The sequence below is a fragment of the Macrotis lagotis genome, chromosome 1 (assembly GCF_037893015.1).
Source record: "Macrotis lagotis isolate mMagLag1 chromosome 1, bilby.v1.9.chrom.fasta, whole genome shotgun sequence".
Lineage (NCBI taxonomy): Eukaryota > Metazoa > Chordata > Mammalia > Peramelemorphia > Peramelidae > Macrotis > Macrotis lagotis.
Genome location: NC_133658.1, coordinates 559,371,369 through 559,389,962, shown reverse-complemented (window position 1 = coordinate 559,389,962; position 18,594 = coordinate 559,371,369). Strand labels below are relative to the sequence as shown.

At 36.8% G+C, this 18,594-nt stretch overlaps 1 long non-coding RNA gene and 1 pseudogene across 1 annotated transcript in view; one reads left to right on the top strand and one right to left on the bottom strand.

The window, feature by feature from the left end:
- LOC141521371 (uncharacterized) overlaps positions 1-7,055 on the bottom strand; it is an 89,398-nt gene extending 82,343 nt beyond the window's left edge. Inside the window, exon 1 of the long non-coding RNA XR_012477909.1 lies at positions 6,958-7,055. This is a non-coding gene — a long non-coding RNA (uncharacterized LOC141521371). The remainder of the gene's footprint in view (positions 1-6,957) is intronic.
- A 1,313-nt stretch (positions 7,056-8,368) lies between these two features.
- LOC141510761 (U6atac minor spliceosomal RNA) lies at positions 8,369-8,481 on the top strand (annotated as a pseudogene).
- Positions 8,482-18,594: the final 10,113 nt, after the last annotated feature.

Sequence of the window (18,594 nt, the reverse complement as noted above, 5' to 3'; positions counted from 1 at the left end):
ATTCCATCATACTCACATGCTTTAATTTGTCCAGTCATTCTTCAGTTGATAGGCATTCCCTCAGTTCCCTATTCTTTGCTACCACAAATAAAAGCTACTATGAGTATTTTTATATAAATAATTTCCCCCTTTCTTTGGTCTTTTTGGGGATATCGACCTTGTATTGGTTTTGTTGAGTCAAAGGATATACACAATTGATTAACTTTTTGGATCTAAGTACCAAATGATGTCCAGTGACTGGAATCAGTCCATAATTTTATCAGCATTTTGTTAATATATTTGCTTTCTCACAGACCCTCCAGCATTTGTCATTCTTTTTGTCAACTTTATAACCTGATAGATAGAATATGGGACTTTAGAATTGTTTTAGTCTTCATTTCTCTATTATTTAGATATTTTTGATCCTTTATAGTAGTACTGATAGATTGGAGCCACTAGTTGCCACAATCAATAAAGTGTCAGGACCAGAGTCCAAATCTGACCTCAGACAAATGCTAAATATGTGACCCAGACAAGGTCCTTAACTCTATTTGCTTGAGTTCCCTCATCTGTAAAATAAGCTAGAAAAGGAAATGGCAAACCACTCCAACATCTTTTCCAAGAAAACACCAAATGAGGTCACAAAGAGTTCGACAAGACTGAAAACAACTGAATGACAAAATTTATAGCTTATATTTCTTCATCTGAAAGCTTCCTGTTCTAAGTATAGAATACACTTTGCTGAAAGAAAAGAGGGTCTTTTTATTCTTGAGAAAAAATAAAAGAGTAGAAAATTCCATCTTCCACAGGAAGTCTTTTCTGCCTCTTCCTCTTATGCTACATGGTATGCCTGTGTGTGCCTGTGTGTGTGTGTGTGTGCTGTAAATGCAAGGTTTTTGCATATTCCTCCATTGTTGTTCTATTGTTTCAGTCTGTCCAACTCTTTGTGATCCTATTTGAGATTGTCTATGCAAAGATATTGGAATGGTTTACCATTTCCTTCTCTTTCTCATTTTACAGATGAGGAAACTAAGGCAAACAGGGCTAAGTGACTTACCCAGGGTCACACAGTAAGTGAAATGGTGACATAAAGACTAGTATTTGAGGCTTAGGTCCTGGAATGAGTCTCAAAAATGTTGGAGGTTCATTTCAACAATTGAAGTTGAGTCCTGTCCCAGCTTAATGATAATAGGGACTTAAAGTGTTGTAATAAATATAAGAAGAACAGAGAGAAATTGTGGGTTATGAGGAGGGCAGAAGAATAAAAATAGGAAAGCTACTCAAGGTCTATGAAACATCATCTCTTCAGTGCTTTTCAAGGTCATTGTATCCTGTTCAGCACTTAGCACAGAGCTCACTACATATGCAGTAATGAAGAAACACTTGTGAACTGCTTGATTGAAAATGAACTAATATATGACATTAATAGATATAAAAAGAAGAGTACAATTAAAGTGAGCTCTAAATGATTCTAAAAGCCAATCTTAACCTGGAGAGTAGATGTTGAAATAGAGTAGGTACCTACAAACAAAGAATTTGATAATTGCTTAGTGTTTCTCTCCTTCTGTGTAAAGGATAATGCTACAGTGGCAGAACAATTACACATTGCCAATGGACCTTTTGAACAGTTGTTTTTGCTAACTACTTTTCTTTGTTTTAATGGAGTATTTAATTCCAAAGATTAGGGGTAAGGATCAATAAAAAAGCAAATTACAGTGATGCAAAACAAAAAGTATAAAATTCAATTTAGCTCTTTTATAAGGAAGAAAGGATAGGAACTGGATCTAAAAATCCATTGATATAGGAAACTCCTGTATGAGGGAACTAACTACCTTTATCCTGGTATGTCAGATTCTTTCCTACAACATACAACTTAAAGAGTTGTCTAGAATACCAAGAGGTTAAATGAATTATCCATGGTCACAGGTCCAGTATGTAACAGAGGTAGTTCTTATATTCATTATTTATGATCCTGAGATTGACTCTCTCTGTAGATATTGACTCTCTATTGGTTTCTAGGAAAGGAGGAAAGGAGGAGAGAGAGAGAGAGAGAGAGAGAGAGAGAGAGAGAGAGAGAGAGAGAGAGAAGGGAAGGAGGAGAGAGGGAAGAGGAGATAAAGAAAGAGAAAGAAAGGAGGGAGGGAGGGAGATGCAAGAGTAAGTTACATCCTCCATCCTGATATTTCATATTTAATAGCCTTCAGTGCCTTAATCCAAAAGAGCTACTAATGCAACAAATCTATGCAGGATCAATGGAGGAGTTAATTTTGATCAATCTTTGGTTGTTCCTTAGTTCAAATCATACAGAGTCTATAATACTCATTGATAAAAGCAGGTCTGCCTGTAAGAGAATGTACCTTTGCAAATAAAATAACCACTATAGTCATGTGACTCATGAGTGTCACAGAAACTCAATATGATTTATTCTTCTGGCATTACTGCCAGTCTCTGACACCATTCTATGAAATGTTTCATTGTCCTCATAATTAGCTAGTATAATCATAACTTTTCACATATCTTTGGCAAAACCATTAACAAAGTTCACTCTTTTTTCTTTTTCCTTTCATCCTTCCCTTATAACTAAGGGTACAATCATCTAATCCTATAGAATGTAAACTACTGGCCATCAAGGCAAGGACTATTTAATTTTTATCTTTGTATTCCCAGGGCCTAGAAAAGAGATTAACACAGTCAGTTCATTAAGCATTTACTAGATAGATGCTAGTAAGGTGTCTGGTATTCAGGAGGACTAGCACTTTGGTTCCTTTTCAGGGTTACTTCCCTTTGTGTCCACCCAGTTCACCCAAATCTTACCTGTGACCCTAAGAAACTGTTGAGTTCTTAGCATTCTCACCCCAATACATCTTAGAAACCAGATTGAGGGTGACCCAAAGGGTTATGAATCCATTGGTGAGTTAGAGGGATGTCTAACTCAAGCTTGTGAATTCTTTCTCCAACAGAATGAGCAAATGAGAGCAATTTGCTCCAACTACCATGATGTCTGTGGAATGCTTAAGAATTTCACTGACTATAGAAGATGCCAAGGACTTCCACTGCCAGTTGTTCTGACTTTTGCCACTGGAATCAGGGAGAGAGGCAGACTTTATGGAATTCTAGCTCACTAGAATCCAATTTACATGCAAATCGAGATTTTAGCCAGGATGTCATTGATCCTCTTAAAAAATAAAAGGCAAACAATAACAAGTAGGTATCAGACATTTGGGGATGCAAGGAAAGGTTAAAAAAAGGGAGCTCTTTCTAATAGAAGATAGAATAGGAAAAAAATCATTGCACACATGTAATACTGAGTACCCTGTCCCCACTGCCTGAAGGCCAGAAATGTTACATTTTACCCCTCTTCAAGAATTATCTGGTCCTCTTAAGAGTGCTTGAGCTTAGTCTAGGCTTTCTGCTAATAGCTTAGATCTCCAATGATGATGTTCCCTCAAGTATATGTGGAAGGGGAGGAGAGGGTTCTTTGTATCCAGTTCCATTTTTCCAGTAATGGTCAGTTTAGCTATCACAAAGGATTATTTACCCAAAAGGTGTAATAATGAATATAACAACGCATTTCACAATATATAAGAGGAACAATTTTTTCCCATTATACTACCTCAGTCTGAGGAAAAGGAGGAGAAGAGAATAATATTCATAGTTTACCTTAGTTCCTTTAGAACATTACCCTAAATTCCCAAATGCCCTCAGACTCCAATCCCAAGTATCTTAATTTCTCACACCTTCTGGCTGGACTGATTGACTATAATATCCCACCTGAACTCTGGCTCCATATTCAGTATAGCATGGCTCCAGATCTGGTGGATATTATTTCCTGAAATTAAGAGGGACACGTGAAATAGCAAAAATTGAAAGCCCAAGTCCATTTCTCAGAGCCAAAGTGAGAATGGGAAAGAAAGTTGGAAGTGAATTATAATTTGCACACAATGTTTAGAAAAAAAGGGAGACTTTCAGTCTGACATTTTTGAAGATGGTGCCTTTTCTAGCTATGCTTTTAATGTTTGTTGCTCCCACCCACATGATAGGGGAACATAGACAAATAGGGTATCTCCATGTTGGACATTACCCAACATGAAAAGATGGGATTTGAGTTGAGTTTTAAAGGAAGCAAGGGAAGCCAAGAGGCAGAAGTGAGGAGCATTAAAGGCATGGAGGACAGTCAATAAAACTATATAAAGTCAAAAAATTTTATGTCATGTGTGGGAAGATGTAGAGGAGTGGTAGAAAGCAATAGATTAGAGACATGGGTGAATATTAAGTGAAGTGAATAATTAAGGATGACATTAAGACTGCAAATATGGGTAACTGGGAGAATGGTGGTGCTCTCAACCAAGAAATTCATAAAACAGAAATATTGGGAGGTAAGGTAGGATAGTTAGAATAGTTATGCTTTGGATATGTTTTATTTAAGATGTCTACAGAACATCGAGTTTAAAATGTCCAAGAATGAGATGTAAAGTAAGATCTAGAGAGAAATTGGGGCTGTTGTGCATAGAGAAATAATTGAACTCATGTGAGCTAATGAGGTCACAAAATGAGATAGTATAGAACCCATAATAAGTGCTTAATAGATGCTTATTGAATTTAATTAAATTGACTTCCCTAAAATTGAGGGGATGCCCAATAACTGGGAAATGACTGAACAAGTTATATTATATGAATGTTATAGAGTACTTTTGTTTTATAAGAAAACATAAATGGTTGGACTTTAGAAAATTCTGCAAAGACTTTTCTGAACTGATGCTCAGTGAAGTGCACAGAACCAGAAGAATATTGTATACATTAAAAGCAACATTGGGAGATAATGGACCTAGCTTATCTCAGCAGTTCAGTGATCAAGAAGAATCCTGAGATATCTGTAGTGGAAAATGTAACCCACATCCATAAGGGAAAAAAAAAAACATGGAGTCTGCATGCAGAGGAAAGTACATGATGTTTGCTTTAAAAAAAAACTCCTTTGTTTTTTTCTTTATCATGTTTTTCCTCCTTAATTTTAATTCTCCTCTCACAACATAACTAATATGGAAATATGTAAAACACAATTATGCATATATAACTTAGATCTGGTGTAAATATGGGGAGAGATGGGAGGGAAGAGAGGGGTGGTAGAAAAAGGCAGCACTCAAAAACTTGCAAAAGGATGAATGTTGAAAATTATTTTTAAATGTAATTGAAAAAATAAAATAAAAATAAGGTCATATACCACTCCTCAAAAAAATGACTTCTCTAGTACTGAATTTCCTTTTCTGTAAAATGGGGGGGTTAATTAGATAGTTTCTAAGGTTCCTTGCAACTCAATGTTATTATTTTAATTAGTAGCAGTAATAATGACTAGTGAAGAGTGCAGGTATAAGCAACTTTCATAATTAACAGATGGGAACTGTCCTCTTAAGTTATACTTTTAGTTAGTTCAGCTATGAAATCTGCAAAAATTGTACAGATCTTCAGATACATACAGATTTTGCCAGACTAGTTTTGCAGTTGGGATAACATATAAGCAATGCTTGGTTGCTATTTTAGATCAAGATTTAGTACCTCTTTTTGCTATGGCTAGTGACCAAGTAATACAGACAGATGGTAGAATTATAGTGGACTCTCTTTCAATTAAACTTAAGTGTATTTTGTTCTTAACACTAAGAATAAAAACCAAAGGCTATATCATGCAGTCCAAAGGGAAAAAAATTGCAGGGATGAGGCAAAATAAAACCTAGAAAGTAATGAAGACATGACCACTATAATAAACTGTAAGTTGAAACTAGTTAGAAAATTAATCCATATAGTAAAAAACTGGAAATAAAGGGGATGCCATTGACTTAGGGATAGGTAAATAAATTGTGATTTTGTTGTTCAGTCTTTTTTCAGTCATGTCCAACTCTTTATGACTCAATTAAGGTTTTCTTTGCAAAAATACTAGAGTAGTTTGCCATTCCCTGCTCTATAAACAAACTGCAATACATGAATGTAATAGAAAATCATTATGATACAAGTAGTAATAAATACTACAAATTTAGAGAAGCAATGAAAGACTTACAAGAACTGATGTAAAATGAAATACCAATATATCAACATGGACAATGATTAAAGCATTATAAATTGAAGGAAAAATAACAAAATAATCAAAACAATGCATTCTATTGATCAAGCCTGCTCCTCTCAAACAAAACAATATATGAGAAGACAATTTTCCCCAATTCTTTTCAAAGGTAGAGAAGCATGGAAATGGTTCACAGCTTATACCATCAGGCATTTTTCATGTGTGCTGAGTTTTGCAAAACGGTTATTCTCTCTTTTCTCCTTTTTTTCTTTTTCTTTTTTCCTTTTTTTTAAATTATAAGGGATGATTCCCTAGAAAGGTATTGAGGGATATAATAGGAAATGCAGATAATGTAGATGGTACAAATTAATATTTTTAAAAGAAGGGAATAAATTCATAATAGAATATATTAAGAAAGATGTCAGCTGGGGTGGCTAGGTTGCACAGTGGATAGAGCACCAGCCTTGGAGTCAGGAGTACCTGGGTTCAAATCTGGTCTCAGACACTTAATAATTACCTAGCCATGTGGCCTTGGGCAAGCCACTTAACCCCATCGCCTTGAAAAATCTAAAAAAAAAAAAGTCAGCTGGTACTGGATCATTAAAATCTCACATGGGAGAGAATGAAATTATTTATGTGTGTATATATAGAAACAATATATAGATATATATTACATATATATTAATTTTATATAGCAAGACCACATGGGCCCTTCCTTCTGAGACCGTAATTTTCTCTTGTACTTTAAACATTATGCAAGAGTTGATCCTGAGGCTCTTTTTTTGCAAGTTGTGTGAAAAAAGGATGGAGTGCATGAATCTGACTCCAGAAGTGAAGCTCAAAGAAGTCCATCACCTTTGGTTAATTAGGCACAAGAGCACTGGACAAAAAGATAGGGGATTAGAAATAAGTCAGAGGCAACTACTCACAGTTACTGAAATTCTCATTTGAGTATGTCCTAAGACACTGGCAGTATGGAGAGGGCAGAGTCACAATACCCACAGGATCTGCACTGTTGTTACCTCTCAAACAGCCTTTAAACAAAGATCTTCAGGCTTTAGAACTCTGGCTAAGTAAAAGGAAAAACAAACTGAAAGTCACACTAAAAATTCACAGTTGAAAAATAACACTTTTTATTATAATAGCAAATAATAAGTTGTTAAGAGTATATTGGAATCAAAGATGAACTTGCTCTCCAGACTGCCTGGGTTTCTTTTCATCAAAGGTATGTATGTGTGTGTGTATGTATGTATGTATGTATGTATGTATGTAGATGTGTATAGGTCTGTTCATGTGTATGATATAAATGTGTGTTGAGTGCATGTGAATGTGCACAGACACAAAATGATTCAGCCAGAATCACAGACTGATGTAGATGTATACATGATGTATTAATCATCAGTGAATTTAAAAGCAGAAATAGGGGAGGTGGCACAAACCTAAAACCATGAATGAAATCATGGAGAGTAAATGGGCACTACTACATCAGTGGTTTCTCCCTTGACTCTTCATTGGTAATTAAACTGAAAACCTTTTTCTTCCCTTTTCTAACAGAGTTAAAAATAGATGGACAAGTCCTCCAATTCAACTGTATGCTTCTACCATGTCATCTATTTCTTCCTTGAATAAATTCTCATTCATCTCACAAAAGATATAGTGAGTAGCAAGATATCTGCTGTGCCTACCCCTTCACATTACTGATAGGGGAATGAAGAATGGAAAGGATGGATTGACCAAGATTCTCTGTCAGTGAATAAATTAGAAAAATATTCCTTAATTTCAAAATCACATGCACCAAAATTCAAATGTGAACTACTATTATAATCCAATTCAAAAACTCCTATGTTTGAGGTATTCTGTTAGACAATGGGGGGGTACAAAGGCAAGTTTTATATACATATATATATATATAATTTGTACATATATACATGTATGTACAGATGTATTTCTATGTGTGAATGTGTATGTATACACATGTGTGTTTGTATTGTGTTTCACATGTGTATAATTGTATCTTTTTCTTTTTTTTTTAATTGTATCTTTTTCAAAATGTTCCTCCATGATTTCTTGACTATGAGGTGATTCAGGTGATAGAGTGTGAATAGCCTATAGTAAGGAAGAGCTGAGTTCTAATTTGACTTTATTAACTGTCTGACCCTGGACAAGTCACTTATCTGTCACTTATCTTCTTACATTGTAAAATGGGGGTCATAACAACACCTAGATCCCAGGGTTATTTCGAAGATGAAATAAGGAAATAGTAAAATAGCATTATGTCTAGAATTGTTGCTTAGTAAATAATTGAAATTCGTATTCTCTTCCCCTCCTATACCCACAATTGTAATATATGAAAGGAGAAGTTAGCACTCCTCTTGATAAGGATGGAAGTGGTCCTAGTGACTACATAAATGGTTAAGGCATTGCCACTCTGTGGCAACTAGTCATACAACATAAAAACAGAATGGAAAATAGGAGGAGCTTTGGAGATCATCTGGAAAGGGTTCTTGGGGAAATCATCTCATCCAAACCCCTCATTTTACAGAGTGAGGAAACAATTTCCACCTAGGATGAAGAAAGGACTTGTCCAAGATATGCACACACACACACACACACACACACACACACACACACACACACTATACATACATGCACACACTACATTTAATAGATGAGGAATCTTAAGTTCAGAGAAGTGATAGTGATGCCATTGAAATAGATCTGAAAAAAAAGGACATCTTTTGCATGTCTTACAATAATATGAATAAAAACATTTGTGTTAAAGACCACAATTCAAGAGCAAAGGAAAATAGACAGTCTGCACCTTGAATTTTGCTTCCTGGTATATGAAGAAGAAAGATTATGCAGCACCTGTAGTCTGTTTTTCCTCAGTATTACATTATTTGTAGTACTTGGGCAGATCTTAATAATTAAATATTATGGACAGGAATATATTAGTCCCTTGAATTCTTGCATGGGAAGGAAGATATTCTATGAGAAAATCATGGTCTTGCTGCTATGATTCAATAATTGTCATCTCAGTACCAGCTTAAATGATGAGATTTTTAAATATTCAGTGGAAGACACCAAAAAGTAATGTATTGTAAGAGATCATAACTTTATACAAAGTCTGCTCTAATGAATTCAGAGTTCCTACTCTACAGTTTACAGATTGGCAACATATGAACTCATTTCAAGCTATCCCCAAATTACCTAGGCAAATCACTTTTTCCCCAGTTTTCTTAAATGACAAATTTTAATTCCTTCTACAGGTAAAAACATGAACTTGGTAGGAAAATAAATCCACTGGAGAAAGATGATGTCCAGGAAAAATTTGCAATGGCAAAAATACTGATCCTAGAAACCTCAATTTGAGTCCTTCCACCTTCTGGCCATAAGTTCTTTGACAAATCATTTGACATCAGTTTAAACATCAGTTTCCTTTCTTCAATAGCCCACGAAGTTCTTTGCTCAGGGGCTATCCTTTGCCCTGTAAAGAAAACAAAGCTATCTTCAGCATCATTAGCTGATTGCCATGAAACTTGGATCCAACTCTCAGAAGTGCCAACTAAAAGATGCAAAGTTTTTTTTAATATTTTATTTAATCAATTCTTTCCACCAATTGCTATGAATCTTGCTTCAGTTCTCTGTCAAATTTCTCCACCAACAATTATGAATACCTCCAGTTTCCCCAGTCATCTCTCAGTTCATAACTAAGAAACTTTTATTTTCCTTGGGTGGGCATAGAGGCCAAGGTGAGGAGAGATCTACCCTTTGGATTCTTCTTAGAACTCTTCTGTTAACTGCTTCTCTGAACCAATGAACTGGGTTTCTCAATTCAACTGTCACCTAGTTGATAACCAGAAACCTACTGTAGACATAATTCTGAGGTCTTATTATACCCTCCCACTGAAGTCAATCTCCCAAGCTCTACTTTAACAATAAAAAAGGGGATTGAGAAAAATTATGGGAAAAAAATTAAGGGGAAAAAAAAATTCCAGAACCACATTTCCACTAAGCAAATTAGCAAGGTTAAACTAGTTAGAGGGTTCTGAAAGGCTGATGACCTTTATCCCATTATCTCATTTTTCCCATAGTAATACATGCCAAGACAAACTTTCTTAATTTGATCTCTTAACACTTTCATAATAAGAATGATAATACAAGCACTCTCATTCACAAATGAGAAGAGGAAAGGGGAAAAAGAAGAGAAATCTTGCTCTTAGCATCAAAAATGTCTGGAAAAAAGATGCCATTGCTTAATGGAGCCTAAGTAATACTTCAGGGTCATTTACAAGACCAATCACTTATTCCTTGGGCAATAGAGAATAAAGGTTATGATTAATTGCTCTGGGAACCCACAAAATAATCACATACTATTGCTTTCAGTTTTGCTTTATTTCCACCTTTTCATAAACTAGCTTGCATTCCCTTCCCTCCCTCCATAAAGATAAAACCCCTACTTAACTTGCCCTAGCTCCTGCTTTCACCCTGAATTTTCTTTTTGGTACAGGCTACCTCAAGAAAGATATATCATGTACACAGTCCGACAATAAATTTGTTGGCACTCATGTCCAGCTCAATTCTTTTTGGGATGATAGATGGTGTGATATAAATGATTTCTACTTTCTTGAATAGAGCCTTCATCCTGTCAATTAGTAATAGAAATATTTGTCAATTTATATACACTTCTGCTATCAAGAATAAGTTGGGAAAGTAACCCACCTCTCCTTATTGCTCTAAGGATTATTACAAGTGCTGGAATGTAGAGGTGTTCAAAGAAGACTAATACCTTATGTGAGGGCTGTTTTCTACCTTTGATGTCCTGCCTTAAATGCCACCCAACTCTCACCTGTGGCTCCATGAAGCTGTATCATGCCCAGCAGCTACATCCCTTGTAAACCATTTCAGCAAGTGGGCTAAACGAGGTTGAGGGTGAATGAGGGAGCCTCAAGTTCATCGGTGTGTAGTGGAGGGTTAACTACCCTGAGTATGTGAAGTCTTCCACTGGTGGAATGGGTGAAAGAGAACAATTGGTTCCAATGGCCATGAAGCCAACTGAAGCAGGTACTGTGGAGCGCTTAGAATTTAGTTATCATCAAAGATGCTAAGGTTATCCACTGCTTCTAGAGTCATCATCAGTTGTTTTGACTCTGTCTTGCTATGCTGGATCATGATGACTTTGGATGAGAGTGAGATGGATGACATCATATAATTCTACCTCATGTAAATCCAAAATACTCAAGCAACAAAAGACATCACTCATCATCATTCTTCAAAGTCCTGTGGTAATAGGCAAATGACAAAGCAGCAGATATAGATATACTGGGAGCTGTAGTAACAACCTTGCACGGGTGACCCTAGCTATAGAGTGGTTTTCCCACTGAAAGTAGCAGTGAGATTAAGCAGGACCCTGGGTGACTGAACAGACCTTTTAAAGAGCACACTGCTCACTCCCTGATGTGAGGAAGGGTCTAGAAAAGGTGCCCTAAAAATTGTCTGCTTACCCAACCCTGATCTGATTACTGCAGCAGGTGGGGAGCCCACAGTGTGATTAAGACACACACAAAATAATCTATAATGCAAGCTTCAATAGACCTGAAAGAAGAATAGCTCTTGTTTCAAGAGAACTCAGAAGATATCATACTGAAATAGCAGCCCTGAATGAAACAAGGTTGGCAAATGAAGGCCAACTTACTGAAGTTGGAGCTAGGTTCACTGTAGAGGCCACAGTGAAGGAATGCTGTGAAGCTGGGATCGGTTTTGAGATCAAAACTAATCTAGTCAACATTTTTGAATGTCTACCAGCAGGAATAAAAGACAAGTTCATGACAATGAGATTGCTACTTCCAAAAAAAACACCAAGTCACCATCATCAGTGCCAATGCTCCCACCATGATAAGCAATGATGAAGTTAAAGAAAAATTTTATGCTAGAGACTTTTATCAATGTTCCAAAAGAATACAAGCTTATAATTCAGTGTGACTTTAATGCTAGAGTAGGCTCAGATTATCAGACATGGTAGGGAGTCCTTGGGAGGAATGAAGTTGAAAATAGCAACAGCATTGATCACGTACTACTGAAGACTCCCACATCTCCTGAACCGATCACAAACACTGTCTCCTGTTTACCTAAACACAATAAAACTTCCCGGATGTACCCTCATAGCAAACATTGGCATCTATTAGACTATGTGATTGAAAGGAAGACAGACAGACAGGATGGGAGAGTGACAAAGGCAATGTGCTAGATTGATCTCACTCATCCTTTCTAAGCTAAATAGTCACATTCAATCAAAGGAGTAGCCCCAAGGTACAATGAATACTAGAAGAATTAATGTCAAGAGATCGGTATATCTGAGTAGGAACAATTTGTTCCTAACTTGGAGGAAAAACTGAGCCAACACACAGTTGGCAACAGTGGAATAGAAAAAGAATGGGCAGCTATCAGAAATTTGATGTACAGCACTGTATTTGCTTATCTGGGCCAGAACACTCACAAATACCAAGACTGGTTTGATGAAAATGATGTGGAAATACAGAAGCTGCTAAATGAAAAACAAGAACTTCACAGGGTTTACCAGCAGGATATTCCATCTATTTCTAAGAAGGCAGGATTTAATTCCATCAAAAGTAAAGTATAAATGAAGCTTAGAGAGATGCATTATTCTAGGTTCAGTAAGTTTAGAGTACCCACCCTAGGTGTGCACATGGACCCAGCCTGAGGTAGAACATTCCATGCTCATATTGGTCTGATCAGCCACAGTGGTACACACCATAATTTATCTCAAACATAGTGATGTCATTTTAGTCTTCTTCAATAACAAAGGACATGAGCTAACTATTACAAGTTCTGGACAAATAACTACTATGGAGTCATTATCAGGGATAATCACCTTGGAATAGGAACTTCTCAGACCCTGAACCACCATCACAACACGTGATGTTTCTATTGTAGCTGGCATTGTCTTTGTATACACTTCTTCCTCCAATGAGAAAATAAATGAAATTTAAAGGAAACATGAGTGGTTCAGTTCAATATTTTATACTATTACTCTACCTATCTCCTATCACATTTGATATCAGTATGCTTATCATACACCTTATAGAGCAAAAAAAAATGATATTCTGGATTGGTTAAGCTGAATAATAGAACTACATAAAAGCACCCAGAAAGATCTCAGTATTCCTGGTTTCCACCCAATCCTATATAATGTTAAAAAAACCCTCTCTAGGTTTGAAAGTCTCTCTCACATGGTCATGTCCAGCACCTTGTAATTTCAGCCTGAGCACTGGATCAGTCAGTCCACTCACCTAAAGTGGAAAATATATTAGTAGTTGGATGAACATAAGAAAAGGCTAGGAGTGTTTATCCTTGCCCTCAGAAAGGGACAACCTGCCTGAACCTTAATAAAGGCTGGGAAGTGGTTAATGGAGTTCACACATGCTAGCTCTCCTGGTCAGTCTGTGGGTAGGACTGTGAATTATTGACAGAATTGAAGATGTGCTGACTAGTTCAACTCTAAAAGAGCAATAACATTTCCCCAGTGAGAAGAAGATAGCAATGACAAGAGAGTAGTTAAATGGAGAAACTCTCATCCTTGACAAGAGCAGATACAGGGCAAAATCAAAGCATACCAACATGGTAGAATTCCAATCAAGGTGCAGAAAGCAAAGATATAGAACTGAAAAGGTGTGCAAGCTGCATTGTAAGGTAAATTACCCTAAGGCCAAAACCATTGTCCATGTGAGAGTCTGAGCTCACAAAAAGTTATTCCTTTATCCCCATCAGTATGTGAGTCTATGGGAGATGGCAGTCATTTGTGTACAATTGTTGTTGTTGACCTTGGTAACAGAAGAAGACCATGACATCAAATGAATGATGGAATTACACCCACATTATGTTGTTTTTAGAGAGAGGGATGTTATACAAAGACATTCTTCTCAATACCTTTATCAGAATCATTATCACTCCATGAACTGATTTAATAGGAAACAGGACTTCTGGTAATGACTATGGGAGTCCTTGGCCTTATAAAATGGGACCCTTCCATATCAATGAGGCACCATGGCATTCTAGTAACACTGGGAAAAATTCCAAAATATGATTTTCTGACAAAAAATGACAATAACACGGTATTTGCAAATCTGTCTCTTAATGGTCAAGAGTATAGAATATTTGTTTATAGTGGGAGAGAGAAAGAGGGGAATAGGACTGGGAATAATTCTGCTGTTTAATATTTTCTTGCTTCCTTTTTTACCTAATCCCAATTAAATATATCATTTTATTTCTGATTCTTATCTGGCCTGTTGGTAGAAAATGAATTAGAGAAAATGCAAAAGGAATATGAGCCACCACATTAAAACCAAATAGTTGTGTGATTCCAGAGATGAGTGAGATGAGTGAAATTCCATGTATATGTGCATATACAGATAGATATGCAGATGCAGATGTATACTATATCATTTATATGCCTATATTTTTAATATGTGCCTATACATTTTACTAATATATTAACATTTATAAATATTACCCACATGTATGTCTGTGCATATGTATACATAGATTATATGTATATGCATAGCTATATGCATATATACGTCCATTATATTTTTCCTAATCCACATATATACCCCCTTGCTGATATTATTTTGGATTGAATCTACCTGTGATTTCATCCACATAGGGAACTTCAGGTGAGAAAACTACTTAGTCCAATGCAGATCAGCACCAGATCTCCAACTTGCAGCCTTAGAGAATTGTCTGGGGCACAGAGAGAGAGTTAGTTGCCCAAGTCACATAGTGCCGGATTTAGAACCTGAGCACCTATCTCCCTGACTCAGAGGCCAGCTCCCTCGGCACTCCATCACTCAGTTTGTCAAAATATTATTATTTTAGCATAAGAATATGAAATACTGTCAATGTTACATATATTTGCATTTAAATATATAAACCTATATAAATATATATTTATATTTGCATTTTGCATACTATTTTATATGTCATTTATGTATTTTTTTACTTTTTAATATGCAAATATAATTGCTTTATCTCATCTTTGGCATATCTGAATGAGATTTTCCAGGTTTAAGACTAAACTATGAGTAGGGAAAGGAGTTGAAGAATTGTAATATCACCAGGTATTGTCCCAGAACCACTTTATTCAGTATTACATACTTACCAGTTTTCAGTAGTCTATGGAAGATTCATGTGAATAGATTTTGATTTTTTTTAGTTTCCAGTTCCCTAGATGTTTACCTTCCCTGTGGTAAGCTGAACAAGTCTCTTTCTCAAAATCTGAAATAAACATATACATTTTGTGGGAGTGAAACTCCAATATATCTAAATGTTGAATAGGAGAAAAATGTTTTGCTATCTAAACATTGAACACTTTTTATTTTTCCTTTTTGCATTATTTTTCCCCTTCCTGAAGAATGAAAACTGGCAGGTTCATTAAACCTGAGGAATCACAGGCAGTAAATGCAGCAGCAACAGAAAAGAGCTGTTATCCACGCAGTAAACTGAAATAAAGTTCTCTCCGAGAGCTGCATTAAGCAGCAAAGATTGTTCACTTCTGGTAGCTTTTATGCTCTGTCAGCTTCCAGACAAACCATTAAAAAATGGGGGGGAGGGGAACAGAGTGAGGGGAGAATCATAGATGAGGTCTCAAAGCACTTTCTCTAGGTTATACGTAATGGGTGACTTTTGTTTCTGTGCAAATTTCCAACAAAACCAAGTAGAGAGGTCCCTTGGATGGAATTCCTGCTTCCTGAACTATACATTGTGATGCATAGGAAGGGAGGAGTTATTAAGGTCCAAAAAGATGACACCGTGGGTGTACCAGAACGGAGTAATCTTTCTTTTTAAATATATGAGGTGGTTTTAATAATGTCAGACAGGCCCCTCTGGTATAGATATTTTCTTAGTCAGAGAGCAGGATGGCTAATCTGGAGCAAGAGAAGTGTTGAACCTACTCTCCCCTTTAGACAACCTGTCCTGCTCCTGCAGGCTTATGAGACATGTTAAAGGGCAGTATGTCCCAAAAGTTGATATCTATTTTGTTTTAATATCTAAAAATTTCACTAAGAATTTTGGGAAATCATAGCTTTACAACTCACAACTAAAGGATATTTAAAAATAAAAGATCAGACTGTAGGGTAATGGAGCAATAGGTAAGGGTAAGTAGAATGAAATTGAATTCCTTGTTTTTCCTTCCAAACCTGTGACAAAAACTTTTTTTCTCCATACCAGGGGTATGTTCCCATATCTATTGAGGGTAAGAAGTACAAACTGGATCTTTTATTTTATAACTTAAGAGCACGTGCACAAACATATACAGAGCTCAAATACAGTCACCTTGAGCCTATTTTACAGGACCCCTTTGTCTACTGTGCCCACCTGAGGCTGTGGAGTTATATATAAACTTCCAAGGTATTTTGCTTCTCTCCAGGTAATTTCCCATCATAGAAAATCTTATTTTGAGAAGGATTAGAGTCAGAAGTGCAGAGTTCAAGTACCAACCTCTCCATTTAATAGCTCTCCTCTCCTGAGCAAGTCTCTCTACATTTCTAGGTTTCATCTTGCTCTTCTGGAAAACAGAGTTGGACTGCATCAGGGATTCTTAGCCTCTTTTGTATCATGGCTTCTTTGGCAATCTGGTAAAGCCAAATAGTCCTCAACTCAGAATAATGCTAGAAAATGTAATAATTCATTTGAAATATATATTTCGTGGCAGCAGTGGTGGTTTACAGACCTCTCAGTCCAGGAATTGCCAAGGACAATTGGGAAGGTCAGCAGGAAAACTGTGCCACACCAAGATGAGAATGGAAAGCAGTCCAGCACAGACCCAGCCTTGGGAACCAGGAGCAGGTCTGAGGAACCACCGAGCAGGGAGTCACCCTGCTGCTACTTCTAGAGAGCTCAGCCCATGTAGAGTAAGGCAATGGGTGGAGACTGCAGACTTTGCTGTCCCTGATGCAGGACTCTGTTGCTTCACATACTCAGATCCCAGATGCAGTCTGGGGTCCCAGGCTCAAAAAAGGAGCAAAAACCACAGCAGAGCTTACTGCCTGCAGCAGAGAAGGGACCCCTCTCACAGTTCCAGGCTGAAAGGACTCTTGTGGTCATCCACAAACCAGAGCACAGGCCAGGAGATCAGCAGAGCCTCTCAGAAGATCTTAGAGGAACTGAGAACTTGCAGGTCCCTGGGGAGATACATGAAAATAGCCACAAAAACCCTCAAAAGCTTGGGTGTGTGTCCTCTACCCTAGAAGCAGAGCTCCATCTTAATAAGGAGTTAAAATCAAGTCACAGACTGGGGAAATGAGCAAACAACAAAAGAAAAGAATCCAACCATAGACAATTACTTTGGTTCCATGGAGGATGAAAATACACACTCAAAAGATAACAAACTCAAAGATTCTGCTACCCAAAGATCAACTACCCAGCAAAACTGAACATACTTTTTCAGGAGAAAATATGAATTTTCAATGAAATACGGGACTTCTAACTTTCCTGATGAAAAGGTCAGAACTGAACAGAAAGCTTGATCTTCAAGTACTAGACTTAGATGAAGTATAGAGAGGGTGGACAAGAAGGGTAAATTATGAAGGACTTAATGATGTTGAACTGCTTATATTCCTGTATGGGAAGATGATACCAATACCTCATATGAACCTTCTCATTCATTGGAGCAATTAGAAGGAGGATATATAGACAATATACAGGTGGAAGTTGAATATGACTAGATGATAAATTAAAAAGATAGAGTTAATGGGGGAGAAAGGAAGGAACTGGGAGAAAGGGAAAGGAGAGGTAGCCTAGAGTAAGTTATTTCACATGAAAGAGGCAAGATTATTGGAGTGGAAGAGGAGGAAGGTGAGGGGGAGTGAGTGAATCTCACTATCATTGAAATTGGCTCAGAGAGAGAACAACAAAGACATTCAATTGAAAATAGAAATCTCTCTTACCCTAGAGGAAAATAGAAAAGGGGATAGGGGAGGGAAGGGGGTGTAGGTTATAGAAAGAACAGAAGATCTTGGGAGAGGGTAGTCAGATGCAGCACACTTTTGAGGAAGAACAGAGAGAAAGGAGAGTATAGAGTAAATGAAGGTGGGGAGGAATAGGATGGAGGGAAATACAACTAGCAATAGCAATTGTTGGGGGGGGAGATATTGAAACAAGTTTCTCTGATAAAGACCTCAAACATAGCGAACTGAATCAAATTTATAAAAAATAAGAGTCATTCCCCAATTGATAAATGATCAAGAGATATGAACAACTTTCAGATGAGGTTATCAATGCAATCTATATATTTTTTAAATGTCCTACCTCACTATTGATAGGAGAAAAGTGAGTTGGAACAAATCTGAGATACTATCATATCTATTGGGTTGGCTAATAGAACAGAAGGAGAAAATAACAAATGTTGAAATGGATATTGGGAAACTTAAGACATTGATGACATTGATGCACTGTTGAAGGAGTCATGAAAAGATTCAACAATTCTGTAGAGCAATTTGGAACTATGACTAAAGAACCATAAAATTGCATCTACCATTTGGTCTAGC